Raw genomic sequence first — 17,264 nt, 5'->3', positions numbered from 1 at the left:
ATACTGTGGAGGGATTTCATGCATACTTTATTCCTATTACATCACTTTAAACAAACTTTTATATACACTTTTACTAGGGCGTCGCAGAAAACACACGTACGCACTCACAACACATACAAACAAAACATCTAACGCGTAATTCGTATTCGCTCGTCGCGGCAGCAGCGTGGCTCCCGACTACGTCGATAGCTCTTATAGTTGCTGAGAATCAGTTGCTCATACACACAGACGGACAGACAGACAGATGGAAGAACGGACATGGCTATATCGACTCAGTTTGTCTTGCTGGCTGGCAAAAGGCCTCCAACTGAACACTCCATGAGGGTGCCGGCTGGGAAATGGGCACTGTAGTGCCCAAAGCAAAGGGCAACTTAGCAACCTGCGCGATGCACCCGGACACTACGGTGTCTAGCTGAGGTTTAGTGACAGCGTACCCTGATGGCCTTCGGGTACATAAGAGGCGCTGGCACTAGACCATGGTTGGGGGTGCCTGGCGGTTGGCCTGAAACGCTATGGGTGACTCCCTGAAAAACAAACAATCAACATGGACGTTCAGAAGAATAAAACTCGGACTGGGATGTCAGTCCAAATGTCGGTGGAATCAGGGGCTACTACCACCGGCTGGCACGCTGGCTACTGCCAAGATACACCGTAGCGCTGCCGTCAATTCAGATGAATGCTGCTCAACGGGTTCTGCTTCCTCATGCAAGGCCCATAAAGAATAAATATGGCCTTAAAGCCAAAGCAAAATACCGAGCAGCAGATTAGGGACCGGCTCAAGAACATTGGTATCATCTCCCCAGCAGAGCCAACTGGACTGGGCCGAGTCTGTAATTGCCCAGAGCCAGAAGTATACCGCAGCCATATCATAGCGACGACCCGCAGAAGGCGGAAATATACAAAGGACGAGTTGGCCGGCAAACGGCAACGCTCCACTGAGTCGGAGAAGACGGGTGCGCCCTTGGGCAAACGCCAGAAGCTACCGACGAAGAAGAAGCCAAGGAAGCCAACCGCCAGTGAGGTAGCTAGACGACACCTGATCGTAGCCCTCATTGACAGGAGTGAGGCAGAGGGCAAGATGTCGGCAGAGCAGTGGCAGAAGGTCGAGTCAGGCCTGCTGGACGCTCTGCTGGCGACAATGGAGCAGGGTACCGCCACGCCCACATCCTTTGATGGGGCTGACTGGTATCTCGGAGTCAAGATACTCAGCTGAAAGGATGACCACACCCTGAAGTGGGTCACCGAGGCTGTATCGAAGATGACAGCCTCATGGGAAGGTGCCAAGCAGGTGACCGTGGACAGGAATGAGATTCCACCCGTACCGAAGGTACTGGTCTCGAGGGTGATGCCAACTGAGCAGACGCTCAAACTCCTGAAATGGCAGAACCCAGATGTGCCGACTGCTGACTGGAAGGTCCTGCATGTACCCAAGCCAACGAGTGAGGGACAGCAGATGATCATCCAGATCAATAAGGATGCAGATGACATTCTGTATCCAAGGTTTGGGAAGATGGCGTGGGGTGTTGGTAGCGTGTACCTTCGCCTAAAGATGCGCCATCCGAAAGATGAGAACAAAACACGCTAGAAAAAGAGGAGGTTGAGCGAGACCGCGGTCTAACGATCGAGGCGATCGACAATATCGACTTGCACGACAATGCATCATCCAGTGCCGAGTCGGAACAAGACGAGGAAGACGATGAGGATGCAGACCAGACCGTAGTGGCGGTCACTTCCGAACTGGATATACCTTTAGCATATTGGCTCAATCAACATAAAAGCAAGCTAGCATCCGCGGAGCTCCTAATAACCTTTGAGGAAGAGTCCGCAGATGTGGCCTTAGTCCAGCAGCCCTGGATCGCGTCGGGCAACAAGGTCTCCGGACTAAGATTTACCAACTTTAACACGTTTTTTCCGACAACGGTAAGCAGAACTTGAGCAGCCATCCTTGTTTGTAAGGGTATCTACACTTACCTTATGTCCAATTAAAGCACTGACGATCTAACGGTCGTGGCGCTAGAAGGCGACATGGGCGAGCATCTAATAGTGCTGGAGCAAACATCGATGTTTAATCGATACTATCGATGTTTCCAAAAACTGGTCAACCTCGATGTTATCTTGACAAACATCGATTATTTTCTTCACTTTTCACCAGTTTTTGGATACATCGATAGTATCGATTAAACATCGATGTTTGTTCCAGCACTAGTGAGTTACTATTAGAATTCTTACTAACGACTAATGTAGGTATAGAGAACGTAGGGGAGGAACCTACGTATGTGGGCCCAACCTTCTCCAACGTACTAGACTTCACAATAAGCTCAGGTAGGAATGTGAAGGTCACAGATTGGAGAGTACTCCAAAGACCCTCATTCTCAAACCATAAATACATACAATTCGCAGTTAAACAAGCCTAAACCCTCGGAATAGAAGTCTAGCAGTGTGCCCAAAAATTGCCTAGTAAGCTGCCTGGAGAGGACGGTGGAGACTCTAGGGAGCAAAATACTGGAAGCATATAAGTCAAGACCATCTAGGCAAAAGCGAAATAAAAGACCACCATGGTGGACACCACAACTAAAGAACGATCGCAAAGAAGTCGAGGAACTTCTCAATCTCGCCAAACAGGCAGACGAAGAGTGTATGGAACGAATACAAAACAAGAGTACGACAATTCAAAAAAAAAAAGTAAGGAAAGCTAAAAGAAACTGCTGGAGAACCTTCTGTTCAAACATAGAGAAGGTCTCAGAGACAGCAAGGCTCAGAAAGCTTCTATCGATGCAAACGGCAATCCAATGCCAACTGAAAACAAGTGACGGCCGATGGACGGAGGGCAGTGAGGGGGCGTTAAATGCCTTACTTGCTGCTCACTTCCCGGGCTGTACAAAAGCACAAGAGGAGAGTAACGCAGTCCACGCAATGGTGAGGGAAACGGTTCCTAGAGAACTAACTGATCCCACCAAAATACAATGGGCAAGCGATTCATTTTTGAGTTATAAGTTCCCAGGTATGGATGGAATAATCCCAGCCATGCTGAAGACGGTCAAATAGGATGTAACGCCTTGGTCATGTACCTGTCAGCTGGAGGACAGCTCTGGTTATATTCCTGCTAAAAGCAGGCAAATGTAACCACGGGCAACCGAAAGACTTCAAGCCAATTAGCCTCACCTCGTTCATGCTAAAAATACTCGAGACACTCATTGAGATTCACATTAAGAATTCGGAGAGGTTCAAACTTAACCCAAACCAACACGCTTACACCAAAGGGAAATCAGTGGAAACGGTGCTGCACTCAGTGGTCATTACCATTGAGAAAGCACTGTACCACAAGGATTATGCGATGGGCGCGTTTATGGACATATCGGGCGCATTCAACAGAAGCCATAATGAGAGGCCCAGAGGCCAACTCGGTAAACCCAGCGGTGAACTCGTGGATCAAAAACCTGTTGAGCTGCAGAAGAATTCAAGCGGAATGGGGTCCAGCAACCATGACCAAGAAGGCGCACAGAGGAACACCACAAGGGGGTGTCCTGTCGCCCCTATTATGGAACATGGTAGTGGACGAAATAATAAACAACTTTGACAGGAAAGCACCCAAGATAACTGCCTATACGGATGACATGAGCTGACCTTGACATCAATGCTGTCAAATCTGAACTGGTTCTTTTCACTAAGAAGTATAAAGCTCCCAGATGGATTCCGCCAAAAATAAAAAACATACAACTAATACCGTACAAACAGGTAAAATACCTAGGAGTAATATTGGAATCGAAACTTACATGGAGGTCTAATGTGGAATACAGTGTGAAAAAGGCTACTGTGGCGCTCTATACATCACAAAGGATGTTAGGTAGCACATGGGGCCTATCACCCCGAGTTACACACTGGATCTACATCTCTGTAGTGAGGCCGATTCTGCTCCATGGCATACTAGTCACCCAAAAGTAAACATTTCTAAAAACAATGGAGAAAGTAAAGCGGCAGGTATTAGTCTGCATAGCAGGGGCGCTGAGAACAACTCCAACGAAAGCGCTAAAAACAATCCTAGGTTTGCTCCCTCTGGACATCCAAGCCCGCCTAACATCAAAAAGGGCAGCGCAACGCCTAAATGCGACGGGTAACATAAAAATACAGCCCTTCGGGCACAGCTCAATCGGCAATGGCTCCGAAAGACTAACACATTATATAACTCCCCGGAAAATCTTCAAAAATATCCCTACCATCCTGGGACCTAACGATTGGTGCTATGGTCTCAACCAATGTGCAACCAACGTTTATACAGACGGCTCCAAGATGGTATCAGGTGTCGGAGCAGGAGTCTCCTGTGCGAGGCCGGAATTGAGGCTCTCGCACAAACTACCTGATTACTGCGGCACACTTCAGGCGGAAATATTTGCAATAAGGAATTCCGCAGAAGCGATCCAACAGCAGATACGGTCAACTTGAGGTAAAATAAACTAAGCTTCTTCATAACAAACCAGATTTTTCAGGAAAACTAACGGGACTTTCTAAAACTGAAATTGAATGAACTGGAATTGAACTGGAATTGAGTGGAATGTATTTTCTATAAAATTAAATATAATTTGATACATTAATAATAATTATTATTATTATATACATTTGAACTAATACTAGTTTTTTGTTTATATTCTGAACGGCTTTTTATGTTTAGCTTAATGGTGGCCCCACAAAAATCCACACTTAATTTGAATGCCAATGTGCTTATTTGTTTTTTCCGATATTTGCCGAAGTGCCTAAAATCGTAAAAATACTGCTAAATAAATAAATAAATAATAAAATCACAAATACATAAGCGAAAACCTTTTTTTTTTTTTTTTTTGCATTTTCTGCAGCCGTCATCTTCAGTCAGGCCCAGTATTTTCGCATGGGATGCCGATAGGCAGTGTCCCGTTAATAGTCCTACCAAAAGCCAGCACTCATTCCTATGAAGTTGTATTATGAATTTGGATAGTTTTTCGCTCCTTGAGTGGCACATTGTTCTTGCCGTTTTGCAGTTCGTCGTGTTCTTCCACTTCCCCTCTGCTTCGGTTATTGCTTTTGTCTCCATATCGCTGTATAGAGATCCGAGTGTAATTGGAATGTATTCTTCAATACTGTTGCGTTTTGTTCCTTCTTCTGCTGGGGCATCGACTGTCTCGTTTCCCTCTATACCCAGGTGGTTTGGTATCCAATAGATACGCACATTCCTTAACTTGCTTTCGCATACTTGCACGCCAGGACATTTCGGGAGCAGAAATGTGGTGCCTGCAGTAATTTGATGGCCGCTTGACTGTCTACAAAGAAATTTATAACTTCCTGCGTTGTCGTTGGCTGTTGCTGGACTGCTTCAGCGGGTTTTCTTATAGCGAAGAAATCCGTCTGGAATATGCTGCAATAGTCTGGTAGTTTGTGTGAGAGGTTTAGCTCAGGCTCTGCGCAGTAGACTGCCGCTCCGAAATCCGATTCCATTTTGGAACTGTCTGTGTAAACGTTGGGATAGTAGGACACTTTTAAAAGTTGTTTTGGGGAGCTATGCAGTCTTTTAGATATCCCAACCTATTACCGATTGAGCTATATCCAAAGATCTGAATTTTTATATTGACCGTTGCGCAGCCTTTTTGACGTTAGGCGGGCTTAGATGTCTAGAGGGATAACACCCGTAATGGTTTCTAATGCCTCTTTTGGAGTAGTTCTTACTGCCCCCGTTATCTATTTTAGTGCCTGCCGTTGTATCTTCTCCATTTGTCTTAGGAATGTTACCTTCTTGGTGGCTTCCCACCAAACTAGTATTCCATGTAGTAGTAGTAGTATAGGTCTTACTAATGAGATGTAGATCCACTATGTCTATCGGGGTCATAGGCCCCATGTGCTACCCAACATTCCTTGTGATGTACAGAGTGCAACGCTGGCTTTACTCACCCTGTCTTCAACATTGGCTTTCCATGTTAGTTTTGAGCCTAGTGTCTAGTATCCTAGGTATTTTACCTGTTTACGTGGTGTTAGTTGGGTGTCTTTTATTTTGGACGGAATCCATCTGTACATCAACTTTGTACTTCTTAGTGAAAAGAACCAGCTCAGATTTATCCGCGTTGATGTCCAGGTTTGCTCTTGTTGCCCACCTTAACACATCTTTTAGTGCTCCTTCTATATACTTTGACTAGGGCATAGCAGCAAATACACGCATGCACTCATGAACACATACACACAAAACAGCGGACGCGTCACAGTTCGTTTTCGCTGTAGCGTCAACAGCAGCGACGACACCGCTGCGTCGGCATTAATTAAGTTCAAATGCGCCCATGACTAACAGTTAAGTAAACAATAAAAAGCAGATTCAGTATTTGTTTATCTGAAAAGAAGACTTTATTTTCTAAAGTACAGTTTATGTTTGTTGTTGTTGTTACACAATACACATTTATATAAAACGTATTTTTCTTTTTTAGTATTATGTAGATTTTTATTTAATTAAGCAATATTTCTTAGTTAAATCTGGTATACACCTCGAGTTAGACAGATGTTTGATTGGGACTCTTAACTTTGCTATGTAATGTGCGCATTGCTTATATGAAGAAGATGTAAATAAATTTAGGTGACTTAAATATTTTTTTTTTTTAAACTTTGCTGTTTTATTGAATCTTTCTCTTAAATTGAGACTAAAAATAAGTAGTCGAATAATAAACTAAACATTATCTAACAGTTTCTTTAAACTGTTTTAAGATTGCACGTTCCTAGATTCTATCGCCGGTTGGTAGGTCGTTACGACGCGAGACGGAGCGGCTTGCACAGCCTTGTTTAGCCGTCGCGCGAGGGGATTAGGATGCGAAGAAAGCTTGCTGTAGTATTTTTCCTTGTGTTCAGTTATTACATCTCTGACTGGTTGAATATATAGATCCTTCTGTATGTTTTCGTTTCGAACGTACACCGGTTGCCCCGGTTGATAGTTCATAAGGATTTGACTGGACTCTCTGGCAATTATCAATGTTGCTATGTCGTTTCCATAGTTGGGAGCCATAGGTCCCGATGGGTTTAAGTACAGATTGTAAAGCAGGACCTTATTTTCAAGGCTGAGAGAGGACCGGACGTTGATAAGCAGTGGAGGCTATTGGCTTGAGTTTTAGTTGAGTTTCTCTTGGCTTCGTGTGCCTCGCCAATGTGATTCTTCTGTCGTGTGACTCCAAGATTACGTCACTTCGTTATGCTTGTTGGGATGCGAATTGTTTAGTGTGCGCGGTGGACAATTTTGCCTGTTTAGGGTGTAAACGTAACATGTTTGCTTTTTTGCTCGTTTACTATTATGCGCCAGTCAGAGTAAAATAAAAGAAATAGCGAAAAAAGCCCAAGCCAAGAAAGCCATTTCTCCACTCGACAAATGAAAGAGCAGTTGCGCTGCTGCTGCATTAGGGCACTCGACGGGCTGAGAATGCGAGTGGGTCAGCAAATGGGATTGTGTTTCGTCTACTTGTTGGGAATTTCTGCTTGGTAATAACATTAGTGTTGGTCCAAGTACGCTGCCTTTTGGGACTCCAGCTCTGATTACATAGTCGTCAGACATAGCAAGAATTTGCATCCTCATGCAAATTTCCTGTGCATTCAAGATACGACGTCTAATGAATTTGTGTGATTGATTTTGATTAGAAGCTCTTTATCTTATGCGTTATCCTTCTAACCAGACTCTATCGAATGCTTGGGAACATCTAAGAATGATTGCAGTGCAATTTCTCGGTTTTCAAATTGCGCTTCTTACTTTCAGGAATGTTATGCGAATTAACCTTATTATTTATTAATTGTATTAATTATTAATAATTATTAAATTAAATAATATATCAAAAAACCAAAAAAGATGAAGGCTGGTGGTGGCATTGAAGGAAGAGTTTTGCCGCGAGGGTATTTGCAAACTGCACAATATGGAGCTTCGATAATCAGTTTGTCGTAATATTTGTCGAAGCCTGTGATTTTTTTTCGGGTTCAACTGATTTTTGATGATGTGTGTGCATTTGTTTGGCGAAATTCCATTGGCTCTTGTTGAAGCTGAAAGTTACTTGTTAATGTTGGTATTGTGAATGAATTTGTGCCAGGGATTTGGCTGAAAACCATTTTCATCACAGTTTTCGTGGTGGCATAGAGTTGGATGAAGCTTTCACCAGTTGCAGTTTTTTGTAGAAGGAGGATGATATTTGCTGGATTGTAGCGAATGTTGACTATTTGCTTTTGTTGTTTTAACGCTTTGGTAGGCTTCCGGGAGGCATTTTTTTTAACGTGCGTATGGCGACCTGTGAGATTGCCATTCTCGTCGTAGGCGGTCGTTATTGTTCTACAAACGTTGGTTGCTCGATTTGCTTGATTTGTCTTTTTTGAGTGTAAGGCGCTCTGTGCGTTTTTGATAAGGTGTCGATATCATCTTTAACGTTGGTTACAGGATTTCAATTGATTAATTGTGTGAGCTTTATATTGACAGTTTCAGCTATATATTAATTTATGTATTTTAGTTATTTCATACTCAGCGGATGATCATCAGTTACTGGATGACTAAGTAAATTATTAGGACGGGTGAGTGGTCAGATGAGAGATCTGAGAGACTTTCGGCACTGATCAAATTTCGAGGTATATTTTTGGTAAGTAAGTCTATTAAGTCAGACAGTTTATTTGGGTCTGTTGGCCAGTATGTTGGTCTACCGGGGGAAACGTGGTCGAGTTTGTTGCTGGCTTTTATAATTGCATTATAGAGCTGCTTTCCTTTTGAAGTCACAGGGCGAGATCCCCGTGTGTGTGCCTTTTTTGGGGGGGGCATTTTGGTAGTCTTCCTGCTGCTTGAAATGGTTCTCCTAGTGAGTCGAAAGACTGCATGAACTCTTCGTTCCAGTTTATGGTTTAAAGAGGGGGGCAGTTTACTGCGGCTAAGTAAATTGTTACCACTATACAGTTATCTTATTGTTGTGGCTTTAATAATTTCTTGTCGAGCTCTTGTAACGGTGGATGCTTCATACGGTTCTGATTCAGGATACCAGTCCACCGTGTTGCCTTAGCCATCGGGGATGGATGCGTTTGTGCTAAAATGTGTTTGTTAGCTCTTAATTTGTGAGGTTTATATTTTTGTTCGGCAGATTGGTTTTCTGACAATTAGCATGACGTCAATGTAGTTTTGTCGGCAGGAATTGACATAACTCAAGTTTATGCTGTGAACCCAATTAGCATTCCACGTGGATATACGTCAGAGAAGCCATTGATTATTTGGACTGTGTGTGATACTAACATTTGTATCAAGAGATTCTGATACGCTTAAATCTTGCATCTAATTGTTGCAGGCTAGATAAGAACAGTGCTTCAGGTTATTTGTTGGTGTTCCATAGGCTGGTAATGGATTGCCATTTTTATCTCAGAGTTAGGTGCTTTGGGTTGCAATTTATTTTGGCGCAGTTGGGCTCCAATCCGATTTTAAAGCGCCTGCAAATGTTCACATTTTTCCTTATTGGGATCCGGGAAGTCAAGCGACGATCTGGATGCCGACGATGGAGCAGACGTTCTGGGTGTGATTTAGATGTGAGTTGTAAGCCGTACATTTTTGTGGAGGGCGCTCGCGGCGTGGTGACTCGCTGGTGGAGATAGAACTTTTTAACTCCTTATATATTGGGCAACCTCTGTAGTTAGCTGTGTGATTACCACCGCAGTTGCTGCACCTTTTGGTAGAGTCGTCTTTGCTTGCTAGGCAGTGTGCAGAGTCGTGAAGCTGTCCACAAACTACGCACTCCGGGCGGAGTGTGCAATATGACCTTGTGTGGCCACATTCTTGACAATTCATACATTGTACAGGGCCGTTGCGTTTATGTGGTTCTTCTACAGTGATTCTGCGATGCAGTAGAAATTGAAGTTTGTATATAGGGTGCACTTTGCGTTTTTTTTAAGAGTATTGTTGTCTGGCTCCAGCTCAACTTGAAGAAGCGGTTGGGGCTTCTATATCCTGTTTCAGTTGTTGAGGACTGTTTGGCGTTAAGCCAATTATTCATGGTAAAAGCCTGAGTAATATTCTGCACGGTGTTACATCTTGATTCTATGCCAGGGCGTCCAAGGCACCTATGCTCAGTGGCTCATTTTGTTTTTTGTAATTGCTTCTTCAGTTAGGAAGAGCAAAATGGCGTGTTATATATTACGCCGCTCTTTTCAACTAGCAATGAAATTACACAAAACAATTTCTTGAATTTTTTTTTGTCTGGCCTGTGGCGAGCAAAGCGACAACACTTCATGTGTTTGTTGTTGCCTTGTTTCGACTGCGCGAGCGTGGCAACAACACATTCTTTGTGTTTGTTTGTTGTGTTCGCTGCGGAAGTTGTGGCAAAAGTTCGCTTTGACGAAATGCGTGCACTTAAAAAAATTAAAACAGCTTGCACTGGACATACGAAATTATCATTGTCTGCGCATTACTTTGGACAAGTAAAGTTTGATAATCATTTATTTCAGTGTATGAATAAGATTGAGTTTAACAGCATCTTTATTGTTGTTAGTGTTTTCGAATTTTAGTGTATTGGATTTGCTTTCTTCCCTTATGCAAGCGTTTGGACGCCCCTGTTCTACAGTCTTTGCTGACCACTTGTAAGCCTTACTGCTTTTTAATTGATACGTTGTAAAAATCATTTAGTTGTCGTTTAGTGCTTGGATAATATTCTAAGCTTTCTTCGACTTCGTTGCGATCCATACCTGTCTGCCATCGAAGCCGGGGCATTGCGTTGTAGCGTCATAGAGTTGTTTTGATTGCTTTTGTTTGATTGTTGATTCATTTATACGGGGCTTTCTTGCCCGCTGATGGCATAAGGAGCGAGTGTTGCCAAACGATGGGTTGATGGCGGGCGGCGATCGCCGATCTTACCGTTTTGCGCGGTCGTTGTTGTAGTGATATTTGCGGTAGTCAGAGGACTGTTGCCTTAGTTCACCGTAGTTGTGAGAGATGTCGCCGGCCATGCTCAGCTTTTTGCTTGTTCGATGTTTTGCTAAAGCACTCGGTGCTCTGAGACGGTTGAGCTGGAGAGCAGGCAAGAACGAGGGGCTCGATCACTTGTTAAGTGCAAGGGGTCGAATTTTAGGTCAGGGGTAATTGACCGTATCGAAAAAAGTCTGCATCGCAGTAATTTGAGTTGGCTCGGCCACGAAAGAGAAGTTCGCGTTGTTTCGCTGAAGCGAAAGCCTGCGTTCGTCTTGCTCGCGCTGTCCTTGCTTACGAATGTCGTTATGATTCATCTTTTTAGTTTTTTTATATTTTATTTATTTATAATTATTAATTAATTAATCAATTAATTAATAATCAATAAACTGAATTAAATACGTCTGCATGCGACGACTACTGCAATATTGCTGCGTGACTTAAATATAGATTATATAAATTGCGTGTTATATATGTATTTAATTATAATTAATCTGAAAAACTTTTGATGTGTTTGCTTTAAGTTTGAACGGTCTTTTTTGTCAACAGGCGCAGTGAATCATATGCCCTTTCCGATCATAAAAATATAGCAACATGAGTAATACAACATATTTAAAATTTTTTTTCGAGCCAAAATCAAAAGTAAGAGCAGCTATTAACATAACACGGCTTTCATGCAACCTTATTGTTTATATTCAAATTGCAAGCGATAAGTCCTAAAAAGGCTATTATTTTCCCCTGCATCATATATTAAAATATTAGTGCAGAATCATCTTTGAAAATTAGTGCAGAAACATCTTTGAAAATAGGAAATACATAATATACGAATTTTTTTTGTGTGATTGGTAACTCTTTATTGCTTATTTCCTTTTGCGCGTTTATTCGAAATAAATACACGAATAATTACATATTGATAAGTTCTAAATACCTACGGTATTGTTATTTATTATTATTTATTTATTATATATTAGGCTGGCAAAAATCCTCTAGCGGAACCCTCCACGAGGGTGCCGGCTGGGCAATGGACACTGCATTGTCCCGGGTTGTTACCGGGTGATCTAGTGTCACTTGCTCGACTTGGCATTGCAGTGTCTAGCTAAGAAGCGGCGTATAGAGCCATCTGGGACTAGTGACCAGATGACTCCATGCCCGTATCATGGCTAAAGGTTACGCTTGGCGGGGAAGCATAAATCGCTATGGGGTGGTTCTCATATAAATACAATAAACCAGCCCCAAACCAGAGTGACCCGTGCTCATTGGCTAGTTTGCAGTCGGGGTTAACTGACTGTATTATTACGGAGCCTCATCGATACCTGGCCGCCTCGATGAGTGTGTAGGCCTTACCGTGTCAATTGGGGCTATGGCACGGCGGACCTTCTTTCCCCTACACTCGTGGGATCTATATGTCCAATTCAATAAATAATTTTTCAAGGCGGGAATTAACCGCAACACAGTTAGCAGAGCGGATGGAAGAGGAGGCTCTGGACCAGGGTGGTAACCTCCAACCGCGCAGGGGCAAGTATCCTCCACCCAACAGTGCCACGCCCAAGCGGTGCTCGCCCCCTAGGCACAGCACTCCACGGGAGGCAGGGGTTTTCACACCCCAAGTGGTTGGTGGTGATACTGCCACACGGACGACGATAGGCTCAGGCGGGAGTGCAATGCATAGCAACACACGAGCCTCAGGTCAGCGGGCCTGCACCACTAGACCGAAAGCTGCGTCGAAGGGCTTAACTCTGCCGGGGCTCGGTGAGCCATGTGGCATGGATGATCCGCTGAGGTAAGGACTGAGCGGAGCCGGCAACAAATGGTACCTAAGGTATCTCGAGCGGGGCCCAATACCGCGCAAGCGTCAGCTGCACCAAACGTCGCCTCAAGACAACCCCAAGGCAGTCCCCAAAAAGCCCAAGGGTAAGGGCGAGAGTCGTAGAGAGGTCGGGCAAGCACAGTCCCAAAGTGCGAAAAGACCGCGGCTGTCGTACGCCAGTGCCACCAAATCAGTTAAGGTGGGCATTATAGCTACCCACGCAGACTGCTGAGCAAAGGGGAACTGACTAGCACGGAGACAATGCTGATTAGGGAGTTGAGGAAGGGGTGGAGCACCAGCCTCAACTTCAACGGTATCCGCTTCAGACCAGGTCTGATTGTAGTCGAATGCCGGGACGACAAGAGCCGTGGACCGTCAGAGGAAGAATCTGCGGTCTGAACAACAAGAATATACAGGTAATAGCAGACTGTCGCGAGACAAAATCAAGAGCTTGCATCTTGATAAATAAAAACATAAGCTTCTTATGTCTCTCTGAATTCCTCAGTAAAGACCTGGTAGCAGTGCAACTCACTGTCGGGCCGAGTTTGAGAAAACTGGTGGTAGCATCAGCCTACTTCCCGGGAGAAGATGCGGAGGCACCACCACCTGAGGATCAGGCTCTGGTGGACCACTGCAGGAGAAGAAAACTGCCACTATTGCTGGGGTGCGATGCCAACGCACACAGCACAACGTGGGGCAGCATAGATGATAATATCAGGGGTGAGTACCTTCTCAATTATAGTCTGAACCGACGTTCGCTACTAAGAGCAGAGCAGAGGTCCTGGACCTAACGATAGGCAACAGTGGACTTTCCGGGCTTATTCAAAACTAGAGAGTATCCCAGGAGCCGTCAATGTCGGACCATAGAATTATTCTATTCGACATTGAGGAGGGCTTAGCCTTCAATAGTAAGATAAGGAACCCGAGAAGAACTTATTGGCTGGCGTTTCAGGAAACTCTCGATCTAAATTTGAAGAGGCTCAGAGTAAACTCTAGAGTGGGTTCAAACAGTGAGTTAGAAAGTCTAACAAACGATTTAAATGAGATAATAGCAGACGCATACCATGAAAGTTGTCCAGAGAGGGCAGTGACCTCAAGAAAGAACAACCCTTGGTGGAGTCAGGAACTTGAGAAGCTGAGAAAAGAAGTTAGGAAACTGTTTAACACAGCAAAGAAGAATGAGAGCAGCTGGGATCACTACACTACCAAGCTTACAGTTTACAATAAAGAAATAAGGAAGAGCAAGCGAGCCCACTTTCGCAAGTTCTGCACCGTGTAGTGCGCTGTCACAAAGAAAAGAAAAAAAAAATTTTTTTTAATTTCTTTTAGACCAAGGAAAGAGTCGAGCGCAGCTCCCAATTTATTAGGTATATACATACATAGAATTGTAAATATATAAAAGCTTTCATGCTTGTAAAGAGATGAGCTTTTAAGCTTGCGCATCGCTGAGCGTCGTTCTATCCGTCACTCGCGCACGAACTGCACTTAAGAGAAAGGTTCGCGTGCAGTGACCCCGACAAAGAAAGCGCGCGAAATTTTTCGAAGACTTTGGCGCTAAGCAGGCGTTACTTTGGTCTGTTGCTAGGCAGAGCCAGCGAAAGAAAAAGCTCTTGCCAAGAAGAAAGGAAGAAAGTATTAGGTGGACAGATCAGTATCTAATTGGAGTCAGTAAAAGTGAGTCGCGTTGCGCAAGTTCGCATTTGCGAACAAAACAGTGACTTACTCAAAATTTTATAAAAAAAAAAAACAAAAAAAAAATATATAATTTACACCAACGCGCAAGTACTATCGCTAAAGAATATGCGGTTCGTTAAAGTAAACGCGAGTGAAGCCGTAAAAATGTTATAGACCTTGGGCACTTTAGCCGTTTTTGTTTCGCTAAGCGCAAAGAAAAAAAAACAATTACGAGAAAATTAAGAACCGACTCCAGGCGGAGACTTGCGACCAACATCCAACATACGCTAAACTCACCGTAGCAGCCATACAACAATAGAAACAACGCCCGCAGATCTTCAAGTGCAGCATTTCTAAAGTACAACTATAACCGACTCACCTAACCCAGCCTTCACCCCGAACCAGCGCCGCAGGCAGATCAAAATGAACAATTAAATAATTTATTCGCCAACCGAAGCGAAAACTATGTAACCTATGAGCTATAAAAAACCAGACAAAAAAATGAAACTCCATAAGGCAAACGGCCAATAATCAAAGAAAAAAAAAAATTAAAATTTTTTAAGAAAAATAAAACTGTAACAAATCTAATATCCTAGTTCTAATTAATTATAGTTCTTAATAATTTAAGAGAAAAAAAAAAAAAGAAAAAAATTATTTAACAATGTAAAATAACTAATAAATTTCCTTTTTTTTTTTGGCATGCAAAAGGAATAGCCATACATAGATATAGGATTATTATAAATTTTTTTCACAGCTAGATCTCATCCATTCCTCGCATCGCTGAGCTCAACGACCGCCTGGAGGAATTCAAAGAAAATGCTGTAAAAAAAATGTTCAAAAAAATTAATAACTTAATCTAAGGCCTTAAGCCTATATCTTATCCTGAATACACTATCTATATATGCGTGTGTGCAAAAGCCAAACCTTTATAATATTGACAACAGAACACATGCCTCTCTTTTTAATTTCATAAATTTTTGTCCATACTTAATAATGTTAAATTTTACTAAATTTTATAAATGCCAATATATTTTTTTTGTTAAAAATGAAATTATTAAATTTAAGTGTGAAATCTAAGGCCATGAATTAATTGTCTAATTATTGTTGGAGTCATGTTGTCCGCGGATGGTCAATTGTCAGTTGTGAATAGTTGCATATGTCCGTTTGCGTTGCCCAAGTCCGCACGCGAAATTTTAATAAGATATTAATTACAAGTCAGAGTAAGCGTCTCAGTGGCATTGAATTTGTTCCCACCCCATATTGCCGACCACTTTTGAGCCGGAGCTACCGCGTGCGCCTTTGACCGACGCAACCCAGAGCAGCTCGCAAGACTAAAACGTAAGAGGCATTCAAGAACTCTGCCTAAAGAAATCAGACGGTACATTCACGGAGAATGAGGTAGAGAAGGCTAGACTTCTACTCCTTACACATTTTCCCATGAGCATAGTACTGAATGAGAGGGGGAACCAGACTGGACTGCAGCCAGAAGGCCAAACTGGAAAATAGCCTCAGAAATAGTAAAAGATCATAGGATACGGTGGGGAATTGGCACCTTCATGCCATATAAGGTTCCGGGCGTAGACGGGATATCACCGATACATCTACAAAAAGGACTGGAGCTGCTAATGCCGTATCTTATTAGATTATTTAGGGGCAGTATAGCACTAGGGCATATACCTAGTGCCTGGAGAGTAGCCAGAGTTATCTTCCTTCCAAAGGTTGGGAAGAAAGACCCCTTTCAACCCAAATCCTTTCGGCCAATAAGTCTGACCTCTTTCCTACTTAAAACCCTTGAGAATGTGGTGGACAACTACATGAGGCTTACGTACTTAGTAGACTGTCCATTACATAAGAGCCAACATGCATACAGAGCAGGCAGATCTACTGAATCAGCGCTAGTAGAGCTCACGAGCTCTCTCAATAGGTCAGTGAAGGCTAAAGAGATTGCTTTCGGTGCCTTCATGGACATAGAGGGGGCTTTCGACAACACGGCTCATGACGTAGTAGTGAGAGCACTGACCAAAAGAAAGGTAGATAAAAGACTTGTGATGTAGCTAGAACGCTTACTAGACTCCAGGATAGCAGAGGTAACACTGGGTACTTTAACAGTCAGAGCCCAAACTACAAGGGGATGCCCACAAGGAGCTGTTCTATCACCACTCATGTGGAGCATAGTAGTTGACGAGCTTCTTGAAACTCTTACAGACAAAGGGTTTGAATGCCAAGGCTATGCCGACGACATTACCTTTGTCTGCAAGGGCAAATATGAGCACACGTTATGTGAAAGGGTCATGCTGGGACTAAAACTAAGCGTGGGATGGTGCAAAAGCGTGGGGCCGAACATAAACTCAGCGAAAACCACTATAGTTGCTTTCACCAATAGATATAAACTAGAATCCCTGAAACCAATTAAAATCGGAGATGCGACAATACAGCTTTCAAACGAGGTCAAGTATCTAGGGGTAATACTAGATAGTAGGCTAAAGTGGAAACGCCAATTAGAAAATTCTACCAGGAAGGCAACCATGGCTCAAATGAGCTGTAGAGCTCCTTCTGGCAAGAACTGGGGTCTCTCCCCTAAGATACTCATGTGGATGTATGTACGTCCAATTATTAGCTACGGTGCTGTAGTATGGGCTGAGCAAACAAAACAGGTATGTGCGAAAAGGTCTCTGAGCAAACTTCAGAGACTGGCCTGCACGTGCATATCGGGCGCAATGCGCACATGCCCGTCCACAGCATTGGACGTGATACTTGGGTTGCCACCACTGCACATCTACATAAAGCAGTGTGCGAAAAGAGCAAGCTTTAGAATCTAGGGAAGTGTGCAAGTATGGGAGGAGGGGAACACCTCTACTCTCATAGCACAACTCCCTCAAG

The sequence above is a fragment of the Drosophila busckii genome, unplaced genomic scaffold (genome assembly GCF_011750605.1).
Source record: "Drosophila busckii strain San Diego stock center, stock number 13000-0081.31 unplaced genomic scaffold, ASM1175060v1 hic_scaffold_35, whole genome shotgun sequence".
Lineage (NCBI taxonomy): Eukaryota > Metazoa > Arthropoda > Insecta > Diptera > Drosophilidae > Drosophila > Drosophila busckii.
Note: the sequence above shows the minus strand (reverse complement) of the source record.